The sequence below is a fragment of the Chrysemys picta genome, chromosome 3 (assembly GCF_011386835.1).
Source record: "Chrysemys picta bellii isolate R12L10 chromosome 3, ASM1138683v2, whole genome shotgun sequence".
Taxonomy (NCBI): domain Eukaryota; kingdom Metazoa; phylum Chordata; order Testudines; family Emydidae; genus Chrysemys; species Chrysemys picta.
The window spans coordinates 154,351,496-154,363,723 of record NC_088793.1 but is presented as its reverse complement, the minus strand read 5'-3'; the positions used below and the strand labels follow the sequence as shown (position 1 = coordinate 154,363,723).

Genomic DNA, 12,228 nt, shown 5'->3' with positions numbered 1-12,228 from the left:
GGAGGGAGAATGGATGTATGAAGGAATTTGAGGCAGTTGGATGTAATGAGGAAATAGCAGCAAGGAAGCCAGGTCAGATGGAAGGTGGGAAAATCTCATGGTGGAGATAGAGGAATTGTAAAATGGTAGATGAGCGGAGTGGGAGAGTGTAGATGCAACAAGAGAAGCAGATGTGCAGTAATGGCTAGAATAGAGGGTGAGATCCATGTAGGAATGGCATCCACTATAAGAACTCCCCTAGGTACCCAACAGAGCCAGGTCTGCAAGGTTCATCCATCATCCCCTCTTACCTCTGGTAGGAGTACACGTGCCTTTGTGACTGATGATATTGATGAACATGGAATAAATAAGTTGGTTCTTTACTTATTTATTTAACATATAAATGTAATTAATCTCATTTATTTAGTAAACAGAATTTAGAAGGATAATGAGAGTTTTACTGGCGGCAGTATGGTCCCCTAGAGGCATGCTGCTGTTTACCTGTTAATAAACTCAGTTTTGCTTCATAAAGATTCATTTCAGGTTACTTATTTGTTTAAGCTTCTTTAAACAATTAGGCTAAACAAAGCACAAAAGGGGATTTGTTGGATGGGGAGCTCAGCAATAGGCAAACTTCAGCGTTCTGTGATTAGGTTCAGATTATATTTAACATTTAGTGACGTTCATTCTCCTTTGTTCTGCTCAGGTACTTACATTGCACTCCATCACCACAGTGTCTGAGCTCCTTCCGAAGCTAAGCTACACAAAGTACTAGCATCTGTTGTGTGGTTTGTTCTCTAATCCTGTCCATAGGGGAAAAGGCGCATGTGTGTAAAGCTAATGTAATACATGTTGTTATTTGTGGAGGCACAGTACAAGAAGTGGGCTTTGCATTTGGAGTGTAGAGTGGTGAGGTATGTCGTCATTCTTAGTTTCTGAGTATTTGAGTTCCAATCATGGACCAGTCTCCAAGAAGGCTCCGTCTCCCACACAGACAAACTTTCCCTGTGCAGTAGATTATTCCATCATGCCAGAAGCAAGAAGTTGTTAAGATCCTGGAATGGGAGCCAGTTTTATTCCTCCCTCTCCAGTAAATCCTCTATTTTAATTGGAGACAAAATTCTTCTTCACTTCACATCCTAAACTATTGTGTAGTGTTACTGAGCACTATTAAACAGCTATTGCTTTTCACTTCAGAGATGGTTGCCTTTTAGTGCTAGGTCAAGTGAATCCCTATTTATCACTCGCCTGCAACAAAGAGGTGTTGAGGAATTAATGCTTTATAAAGCACTCTTTAAGATTCTTGGATATAGGGTGCTACAGAAGTGCAAGATGTTAATTCTTATGTTATATATTACCCAATTTTCTCAGGTTTATGCTGTCATTGGTCCAGTTGCGTGCTCCCTCTTGGTCACTTATGAATATGGCCCTCCCAAATTCACAGTCCATTTGGATAAATTTCACAATCATAGAATTTTTAAAATCTTAAATTTCACAGTTTCAGATATTTAAATATGGTGTTGTAACTGTGGGGAGTGGTCACAAGGCTGCTGCAGTGGGGAAGCGATATTGCCACCCTTCTTCTGTGTTGCTGGGCCTTCAGAACTAGGCTCCCAGCCAGCAACCGCGGAGTTTCCTGCAGCGGGGGGAAGTTTCCAGAGGTGAGTCTGACCCATTCCAAGGATCAGCCCATGCAGGGGAAGAGGAACCCCCCCCGCCCCCCCACACCCAGCTAGGACTAGCAGCTGGAGCCCCATGCACAGTAGGAGCCCCTGACTGGGGCACCTCTGGCTCTGGGCCCAGCACTTGGAGGTTAAAGGGGCCTTGGGCTGGCTGTGTGTGTGTGTGGGGGGGGGGGGGGTTTGACCATGGTGCCCTGGGTGGTTGCCCATGTCACCCACCCATAAAGCTGGCCCTGCCCACTGTAAAAAGTGACAACCCCACCTCCATACCACCCTCTCTTCTGTGCTGCTGCTGGCACTGCCTTCAGAGTTCGACTCCCAGCCAGCAGCCACTGCTCTCCGCTCTCTGGCTGGCCAGCTCTGAAGGCAGCTCAGAAGTACGGGTGGCAATCCTGCAACCCCCCTTCAATAGCCAGATTTCACAGGGGAGACCAGATTTCATGGTCCATGACACATTTTTCAAGGCTCTGAATTTGATTGGGCCCTATTCATGAGGCTGCTATCAGTGGATCCAACTGTTGAATCCCCAGATGTTTTAAGCCTCCAGAGTCTGAACAGAGCCAATGCCCTGTTCCTATTTTGGGACTTCTAAGCACAGTCTTGGGGTGCAGATTCTCTGTTTAGCACCTCCTCCTGAGAGCTGCAACCCCATGGCCCATTGTTCAGCTCTGAGAACCCGTGGAGTCCCCTCAGACTTCCTCACCCCTCATAGCTTAAACACACACTGTCCTACACCTCCAGCTACATGGATATTCTGGGCCTACAGTTTACTTCTTCAAGGGGCACATGAATAGTGTAACATAATACACAACGAGATGTTGCACAGGATTCTAAATTCATTGCTCTTTACTGAATCATATGATACTCTCACACACACACACCCTACATGCATGTCCCTGCCTATAGCATCCTTTGGACTGGGCCAGGATCATCTGGGGCTGTTCACAGTCCTGCTGCTGCAGTGTTTGACTTGTGTTCTGAAACATGGAGCCTTCTGTCCCTCACCATCTCTGACCTTGACTGATCTTGCCTTTCCCCCTTTGTTGGCCAAAACTTCCTGTGCATCATTGTCTTCTCCCGGTAAGTCTTTCTTAAAGGCTAGCATCATCACATTGATGTCTTAGTTTTGTTTCGCTGCTGCTAACTTTCCATTCTTCAATCCCCCACCCTTCCTACTGAGGGAAGTTGGAAAGAAGTGTTTTCCACTAGGATGCAGTTACTTTCTTATTCTCCCCAGGTAAGACCTACTCAGGGGCTGATAGTCCTTAACAATGGGCTATTGTCCCTGATCTGGGAGTGATGTACTTTAAAGTCTTGTCAGTGATGGCGGACACATAGAAACAGGGGCTTTCCTTGATACAGCAATTTCATAATAGCTTCACAATGTCAACCAGAATTCCGAAACTACAGATTTCCCAAATCAGCACACATCTTGCCTAAATAATTGCTGTTCAAAATCATAGACTTGACTTTAGTTTAGTTTAAATTTAAAAAGGTTTTGTTTGTGTTTGCCACAATTTGGGTATTCTGTTCATGACCACATCTCTGAGGTTTTTTTCCCCTTTAATTTAATTTAGAAATTACAAAGTCTTTGCACCTACACAAAGAGCCATATGTTATTCATCTTTCTTATTATCCCCAATTAGAGTTTTGTCTGGTGCATGTGTTTTTGTATTTTTTCCTGCAGTGATTAAAGTAAGAGTTATAATCTCAATTACAATGAAACTTTGCGGCAAGCTTATTGGATTTGAGGTGACTTCTATGTGAGTAATTTCCCAACAGCCAAAGTAGACACTCATAATTTCTGGGATTTCAATCCTTTGTAATTTCACAGTGCTATCCAGATACCAGTGCATGCCTGATAGCCAGGTTTCTGTATTTTTTTTTCCTTTAAGGGAAGCATCTGTTCTTCATTAGCTGCAATGTAATTTTACAGAAGGCCATTTTTTCAGACGTTTGGATAATCAGCTTGTTATCAAGGTAGTACAAAGTAATCGCCTGTTGACGTGAGTGTACCAAGCACAGTAAGATAACAGGAGCTGAGTGGCAAGACGGTAGTTTGCCTGAAAAACCCGAGGGTGTTTTTAATATAGACCAGCTGTATATGCTTGCATAGAATAAGATACATTGACAAATAGCTTGGTAAAGTAATGCCTTTGCCTAAAGCCTAAAATACAGTGTTTGTGTAACATCCATAGACTGGAGTAGAACTAAATGAAGATGCATATGACTGAGAAGTTTTAACCTTTAGAAAACGGGCTAGTTTTCAGGAGAATGTTACCTGGGAATTATCTTATTTAAGGGTTTGGGAATTGTGGATCTAGGAGGTGCTACTCTGGAGGTGGGAGGGTCAGGTTTGTTGTTTAGAGGGAGTTTTTCCCCATCCCCAACTTGTCTGTGTGCTGCTGAAAACTTTTCCTTTTACCAGACTCTCACTCCCCATCTGCACCTCCTTCAGTTCGTCTCTGGCTACTGGGTGTTGTGTTTCATGGGAGTGGAAGGCCAAGAGGAGAACTAGCTGAGAGGCAGGTAGGGGTATGTGTGTATGTGTGAGAGAGAGAAATTGTATGTTAGAAGAGATGGAGGGAACCATCTGGATAGTTCTTTTACTGATGGAAAAGGAGAGATCCATATTCAGGTTGGAAGGAGAGTGGTGCGTTCATTATAGCGAGTGAGAAGGGGGGGCTGATAGTGATTAAAGGTGTCTTTTATTTTTTCAGTTGTCTAAGAGATTTCTTTGTGGAATCCTGGGTAAATGTCCCATTAAGGAAGAATGGTAAAATGGTTATGGTAATTTTCCTTTTAAATTTTGATGGCACCCTGTGATTGTTCTCTGTACCTGGCAGAATTAGAGAAGTGTCCACTGGCACCTGGGTGCAGAGAGAGACATTTCTTGCTGCTTGTGTTACTGAAGCAGCAGCATCACGCTGAAAGTCAACACCATGGGCTTTTGCAGCCTGGCTATAAAGGAAAGGTGGGTAGGATATGAAGCAACAGGGGAGAAAGAGACAGATTAAATGAAGAAAACCTGAATTACAAGGACCAAAATCTGCCAGCTGATGGCTTTAGAATGGTGTGAAATAATTGTGGTTGCAACCCAGTTGCTACTGGGTAAGTATCCACATGACAAAAACTCACTGCCATAATTGGCACTCTTAACAGAAGTCTCAAGTGGCCAAGGATTGAATTGTGGCATTATTATTTGTATAGTATCAACAGTACTGCAGGCACTATAGTGAGGACGTAACCAAGCAAGTGACCCATTGATAGAGCTGTTCCACATTTTTTTCATAGAAAATGTTGACTCTTGAATGGAAAATCTAAATCCAAAATGTTGTGGCCAAAACACAAAATATTTTTATTCCAAAATGCATTGTGGTGTTCCATGGGATTTGTAGCTCAGGTGCTTCATGTGCCCATTCTCCCGTGTAGACTGGGCTCCCTAGTCAGACTACATCTCTTCTCAACTACATGGTCTCACCTCTTGGTGAGGAAAGGCTTTGCATCATGGGAGTTACATCATAGTCATCACCGCCACTGTTTTGTTTTTGGCTGTTCAGTTTTTCAAACATAAACAAACAAACTTTCCATGGAAAGGAAACACCTTTCAGGAAAAAAAAATTCACCTCGCTTTCCATTGAAAAAGTTTTGACAGTTTTTGACCAGCCCCACCCATTGCAATACACTATATCATCTTGTCTCCTTAACACTGTTTCTCAGTGATGCTTTATTTTGAGAAGCGGCAGGAAGATACTGGGATTGGGGTTGCAAGGAAAAGTATCTTAAACAGTGGTTTACAGTATGAAAAAGTTTGAGAGCCATTGAATGCAATCCTAAATGCAGTGACCACTAAAAAGACCTGATCCTACTTTTATTGAAGACAATTGGAAGTTTGCCATTGACACCTCAGCAGGTGCTGGAGTATGCCCTTGAATGCTGGGAAATACTCTTCTTGGCTAAAGAAGCAAAGGGACAAGTCTATGTGCAGCTTCTCTGATTAAAGCAACTCTGTATGAAGGCAGCAGAGAAAATAAATTATCAAAAGAAGCCAACATGTGTTATAGATTTCATATTTTAGTTATATACAATCATGTAGAGAACCATTAGATTTTAATTGAACTAGATTTTAATTAGGCTGAGATACATTTTGACAAGAGGAGGTACAGAATATTTGAATGAATTGTGCTTGATATTAACTGTGAATGAATTTACAATACTTCCACTTACTGTCATCTTTGTGGTTTATTTTACATTTCACCTTTTCCCTGCCCCAATTTTACAAACTTTATGTTCCACAAGAGCTTAGTCAAACTGAGTTTCCACTGCATTTTTTACTTTCTGTGCGTGTGGGTGAGCGCACAAATACTTATCCCTGCTCAATGTGTGATTGTGCAGTGCTGGAGTTTTACTTTTTGTTGGACTGCTCAATCTTGACAAAAAGTGTCTCTTCAGATTTCTCCGAGCTTTACATTGTTACAAGCTCAGCCCAGTCCATTAACTGTATAGTTATTAGTTGCTCACGCTTACCTTCACTGTCCAGATATAATTCTGCATCATAAAGGAAACAAAATATTTAGTCCACCTTGTTCCTGCTGGTGAATCCCTCTTCACCTCCTCCTATTCTCTCACTCTTGTCTTACACTTTGAACTCTCTTCCTATCTCAGGTAGGCCAGTCACTCATATCCCTCCTCAAAACTCATTTCTCCCCCCCTCGAAAAGAAGGTCCAAGATAGCTTTTTTTTTTTCTGTGGGTTTCCTGGCACACTTTGTGTTGGGTGTCTACATTGTAAGCACTTCAGGACAAGAGTCTTAGCTTCTGTCATTGGCTTCCTCTGTCATGCAGCACCACTGCATCTGAAGCACTTCCTGTATTTTGTATAATGCCAAGCAGGCAGTTGATGCTTATAAAGAATAGTCATTCCAGTCTGCCATTGCTTCTATGTGAAATGAGAACTATCCTGTGATCAGATTTCCATCCAGCTGTATGTGGCTGGCTTACTGTATTTCCTTAGAGAGCAAGGAACACAATTTTCTTGGCCTGTCATGCTGGGTGGTGACGAAAGACAGTTACCACGTTATAGCTGTTTACTGTTCCAAACTAAGGGAAGTCATTCACTCATTTCAGAGGCTTTCCATGGTTTCTGTGATTCATTTGCTAAGGACTATAAAATTCTATTTTAATCTTTAAAATTGAATGTGCTATATGAAAAAAATGAACATATACACCATTGCCTTAGCTTCTGGATGGTGCTGAAAGTGTTTGGTGCTATTATTCCTTTGGTGTGTGCATGCATGAGTTGTGCTCGGGAGTCCAAACTGACAGCCCTGCAAACCAAAGTCATCTATTTGTGCACCAGACAGGTACAGGATAGGAAGCAACAGTGCATGCTTCCCTACACTGCCCTGCCATTGTGCCTCAAACCTGATCTGGAGGTCCCACCTCTAGGAGTGAGATGGTCATTCCATCTCTATAGTACATTCAGGCCTTGGTCTTTCTATTCACATTGGCAACAAGGCTTTGAGTTAGTGAAGAGAACTCTGAGGACTTATTCATTTTAAACAATGTTCCCATGTCCCTTCAGAGTATTTGGTTAAAAGCCCCTGCTAGTCTCAATACAATCTCCTGTGCATGCTTATTAAAATGACTGTAGAGTAGACATATATAAAACATGCTTCTAAGCATTCATTTTGCTTGCAGTCTGGGAAATCCCAGTATTGTAACAGTATAGGATATCAAGAGTTGGTCCCTCTGCATCAGGGCCAGAATCTTTGGCTTGGCATTCAGGAGTGCTTGGATTTTTGCCTCAGTCAGTTTTTCAGTGGGGGTTATTAGGATCTCAGCCAGATTTCTCCATCTTCTATGGCATCTATAAAACTCCTGGTCTCGCCTCTAATTCCAAATAGAATTCTGAAGAGATGGAAACCAGCTAATAGAACATGCCTTTTATGTTCTATCAGTGCTTAGGTTGTCTCCATCTGCCACTATCCTTCTCTGCTGCCCATTCAGCTGATTCTCTTGTAAGAATGCCAGGAATCAAGGATAACTATATTGTTTTACTTGTGGGAATCGTATCCCTTCTAGCTGTTCAATGCCTAATGCTGCTAGAAGAGGAAGGCTGTTTCCCTTCAAGGCAAGCGTTTAAAGGGAAACTGCCAAAGCAGTGGAAAGGGAATAAAGTCTATCAACTGTCCAAAATGAGGGATGCAGCAATATTTTGATCCCAGACGATTGGGTTGACCAAATGTATGGGTCTGATAGTTTCCTTCTGATTTGTGGAGATGGAAAAGGTTTGCCCATAAATTAATGGAGATATCCTATCTCCTAGAACTGGAAGGGACCTTGATAGGTCATCGAGTCCAGCCCCCTGCCTTCACTAGCAGGACCAAGTACTGATTTTGCCCCAGATCTCTAAGTGGCCCCCTCAAGGATTGAACTCACAATCCTGGGTTTAGCAGGCCAATGCTCTGAGCTAGCCCTCCCCGCCATGGGGTGCTGAAATGCAAAGCTAGTTCTGCAGTGTAGCTACCAATCGGAAAAGTGTACCCCCGCTTGTAGTGCATCCTTAAAGACCAAGGGTCAGCGTGACAAATGTTTGCTTGTATAGTTTATGCAGTATTTATTTATTGTAAGGAAGGACAGAGAACTTGAGCTTTGCTACTAATAACCCACTATTATTTACTTAGCACTCATTCATATCCATTAAGGATTCTGGCCTACAGTGGTCAAATTGGCCTTTCCTGTTTGAAGTAGTACTAATAACACATAAATAAGCAATGGAGGGCACTCAAGAGATAATAGGTGCACCTATTACTACATTGCAGCACACATGAACACTAACACAGCAGTTGTAGTTAGCCAGCAAGATCTGTCCTTATGCTGTTTAAAAAGGACTTATGGAGTATCTGGAAAACCTTCCAGTTGCCATAAGAAACGTTGCCCACAGGAACTGTAAAACGTGCACACTGACCTGCATGGCATATGTGCGCTGATATAGACTTGGTCATAGATTCCAAGGCCAGAAGAGACAATTGTGATCATCTAGTCTGACCTCCTGTATAGCACAGGCCATAAACTTCCCCAATATAATTCCAATTGATCAACATCTTTCTTGAGTTTTGAGTGCCTTAGTGGTGACATGGTGTCAGCACTGAGTTACTACTGCATAAGATCTTGCAACATTTACACTGAAAGCAATAAGGGGACAGAGATGAAACTTAGGTTGTGGGAGACATCCTTTCTGGAATCACTACCCGGAATTGCATAACAGCCCATAGCCTGTGACTGTGCAGAGTGGAGTCTATCAAGGAGCAACTGTGGTAAATCCCACAGGGTTAGATATCGCAAGAAATAGGAGAACTCGGTATTTACTCTTCATCGCTGTGTTATAGTTTACATCACCGCTGCCACTACTTGCTTATTCCTATCGTAGTTTATTTTTCCACCCTCAAAGGGAGACTGTCAGGTTGATTTAGCCCCAGAAATGAGGCTTTGTATAAACAAGGTTTTACCAAACGTAGGATTGATAGAAATGTTGCATGAAGTTTTTTGTTTGAAAGCCAATAAAAATAGCATCTTGTTTGGATTTAAATGTCCTCCTTGTGCCCCAAGTCTTTGTAGTCTTTTGCTAGTGCATCAGAACAGGAAAGTGAAGTGGGCTGGAGAGACAAAGGAAATGCATCTTCTGAATGAAATGCAAAAAGTAAACAAACAGCATAAATGGTGTAAAAGTAAATTAGATTGTACAATCCCTTCTATTTTAATAATCTATCATACTAGTAACAAAATTATTAAAAAAAAAAAAAGACACTGGGCAACATTTTCAAAAGCTTCGAGGTAATTTAGGAGCTTAATTCTCATTGTCATGCAGAGAGACTTAAACTCCTTAGGCACTGTAAATCAGTGGGATTTAGGTTCCTAAGTGACTTTGCTTTTGAAAATTTTACCCAGTGTCTCTTTAAATTTCCAAGGAGTCACTCTTTAGGGTTGTGTTCCTTTTATACAGGGATAGGAGTTTGCAAATTTAATCCTGGGGAAAGGTGCTAGTCTGATGGTGAAGTTCTGTGTGTATCTACAGAACAAGTACAGCACGGCGGCAGTAGTGCAAGCATCACTTACGCTGCCTTACCAATGCATCTTGCTCCTGTACCAACAAGGAGCGTGGCGTGAGGCCACTAACTGAAAATAATTGTCAGATAGAAACAACTTTCAAACTCTACCAAGTACTGGCTTGAATTTGAACCAGTAGCGAAAGGCTTCATCTGCTATGTCTAAGCCACTCTGTCATCCAGTCACCTTGTGTCAGTCCTGTTATCTGCTGGTTACAATTACCGAGTTGGGGTATAGAACTAACATTTGGTAAGAGTCTGTCACAGGGGTGTCAGATGCCCAGTCTATTGATGAACAGGCTTCACTGAAGGGAGTGAGCCAACCCAGGTCCACCTGGGGATAGTTAACTGTCTACACAGCTGGAAGGAAGGCAGTTAATTAAGTAAGGAAGTTAATAAAAGTCTCTTGAGGAGAAAGGAAGCTCCAGAGTTGGAGGAAAGGGAGTTCCTAGGGAGTTGCCTGCACTAGGCAGAAGCTCTCTGGGCAGGGAGACCTGGGAGAGACCCTGAACAAGTAGGGGAAAGACTGCAGAGCTCTCCAGCAGGGGAGAAGCCTGAGGCCTTACAGCTGAAGGAGCTGCTGCTGGAACTTAGAGACTTTTGTTGTGGACTTTTTTTCTCTGAGGTAAGAGTCTTTAAACCCTTGTACAAGTGCTCCATTCAGAAGGCTTAAATAAAGGGAGAGACACCCCTGTAAAGTAGAGTGCTTGGCTTCTTGACTGGGCTGCTCAAGTGACATCACTGTTACCTACTTAAGGAGTGGGTGGAACTGAGGCAGGCCACAGCAGACCCACACTTAGGTGTAAGGGGGTGCTCGGGAGGTGGTGATGCCCCTTCTAACAGGGCCCTTTGAATAAGTCAGCAGTTCGTGTTATCTTGAAGCATCTGAGGCCAAACTTAGAATGTCAGTGAGCGAAAGATAAGCTAGCAGAATGGAGAGTCTGAACACATGAATGTATCTCCTTACATAATTTCAGAAAGAATGGAAAGTGACTAAGTATAGTTAGAAGAGTCAGTATCTTTAAAAGAAGCATAATGTCCACAGCTTTCTAGTTTTGACTCTCAGTGGTCTTTTGTACTTCGGTGTGGGGAGACTTCCTGTGTGTGTCCCTTTTCATATTCTTTTTATAGATTTAAAGAGAGAAGGGGAGGGGGGAAAAAGTTTGGACTGACTACAATCAATTCTACTTAATTGAATTCTAGGGAAAGGTTGTCCCTGCATTCAGGGCTGTATGACCCCCAAGTTCATTATTGGGAAAAAAAATCACTTTGTAAAAGTGGAATTGATTTAAAGAGCATCCTAAAGGCAGGATTATAGCAGATGCAAATGAACAGCATGTCCCATTTGGTGGGCGAATCTCCCCAAGGCTAAGTTTTCATGTTTCAGAGTGAAAGATATACAGTCTTTAATCCATAATGTTCATCAAAGGCCTGAACTTCTGCAGTCTTTACTCATGCAAAACCTACATTGAACCCCAGGGGGTTTGCCTGTGTCAAGAGAGCAGGATATGGTTTCACGTGTTGGAAAAAGTAGTGGCCTTGATATTTTAGTGAGGTTATTAGTTTTGCACAGAGCTCAAAAGTGTGCTAGGAATTTTAAAGTGGTCCCTTCCCCGAAGATTTTATTTTCTAATTTAGTCATGATATATCCCAAATAAGGGAAACAAACAATGACAAGATAGGCTCAGGGTTCTCAGTCTGATGGGCAGGAAATATGACTGTATTACAGGGCAAACATTTTGATTTGTGGAACTGATTCCTCGTACTGTAAAATTCAATATTGATATGGCCAATATTGTCTCATTGTGCCCTTGTATTCCCTCATCTGTCTGTATCACCTCTCATCTTATACTTATATTGCAAGTTCTTTGGAACAGGGACTGTCTTTTTTGTTCTGTTTGTACAGTGCCTAGCCCAAAGCAGTCTTGTCCATAACTGGGGTTCCTACAGTATGGAAATATAAACAATAATAAACAATTGGATGTCTTTTCCAACCCCTCCTTCATATGTGCCATTTCTATAGGACTTTCCAACTCCAGTCCACTACATAGAGAATTAAAACACATATATTAATTAAATAGCTAGCCAACAAGAATCATGTGAAACTAATCAACTCAAATGATGTATATTGTGTGAATGAATAACCACAAGATTGGGAGCCAAGTTTGTTACTAATCCTGGCTGTGCCACTGTTTACTGCATGACTTTGGGCAGTCACTGCACCTTTGTGTCTCAGTGTTCCCCTCTGTAAAATGGAGTTGGTATGTTTTGAGGATTAATCTGACAATGATTGTATAATGTTTTGACCATACAAAATGTTAAATGCCTCAGTGAGTTAGGCACCTAAGGCCTTTTGAAAGTCTGGTCTTAGGCTCCTATGGCACTTTGAGGCTTTTGAAAATTTTGCCTATTCAGTTCTTCTACCCAACGTTTGCCAGTGTCTTTCTCCGCACTCTTCCC

At 42.2% G+C, this 12,228-nt stretch overlaps 1 protein-coding gene across 3 annotated transcripts in view; it reads left to right on the top strand.

Annotated features, from left to right (window-relative positions):
- ALK (ALK receptor tyrosine kinase) overlaps nt 1-12,228 on the top strand; it is a 587,230-nt gene that overhangs the window by 230,960 nt on the left and 344,042 nt on the right. Inside the window, exon 1 of one of the 3 annotated variants that reach the window (XM_065589315.1) lies at nt 10,263-10,393. The exons of the other annotated variants lie outside the window; for them this stretch is intronic. The gene's annotated coding sequence lies outside the window, so the exon portion shown is untranslated. Of the gene's footprint in view, nt 1-10,262; nt 10,394-12,228 lie in introns of those variants that run through there. 3 annotated transcript variants of the gene reach the window in all.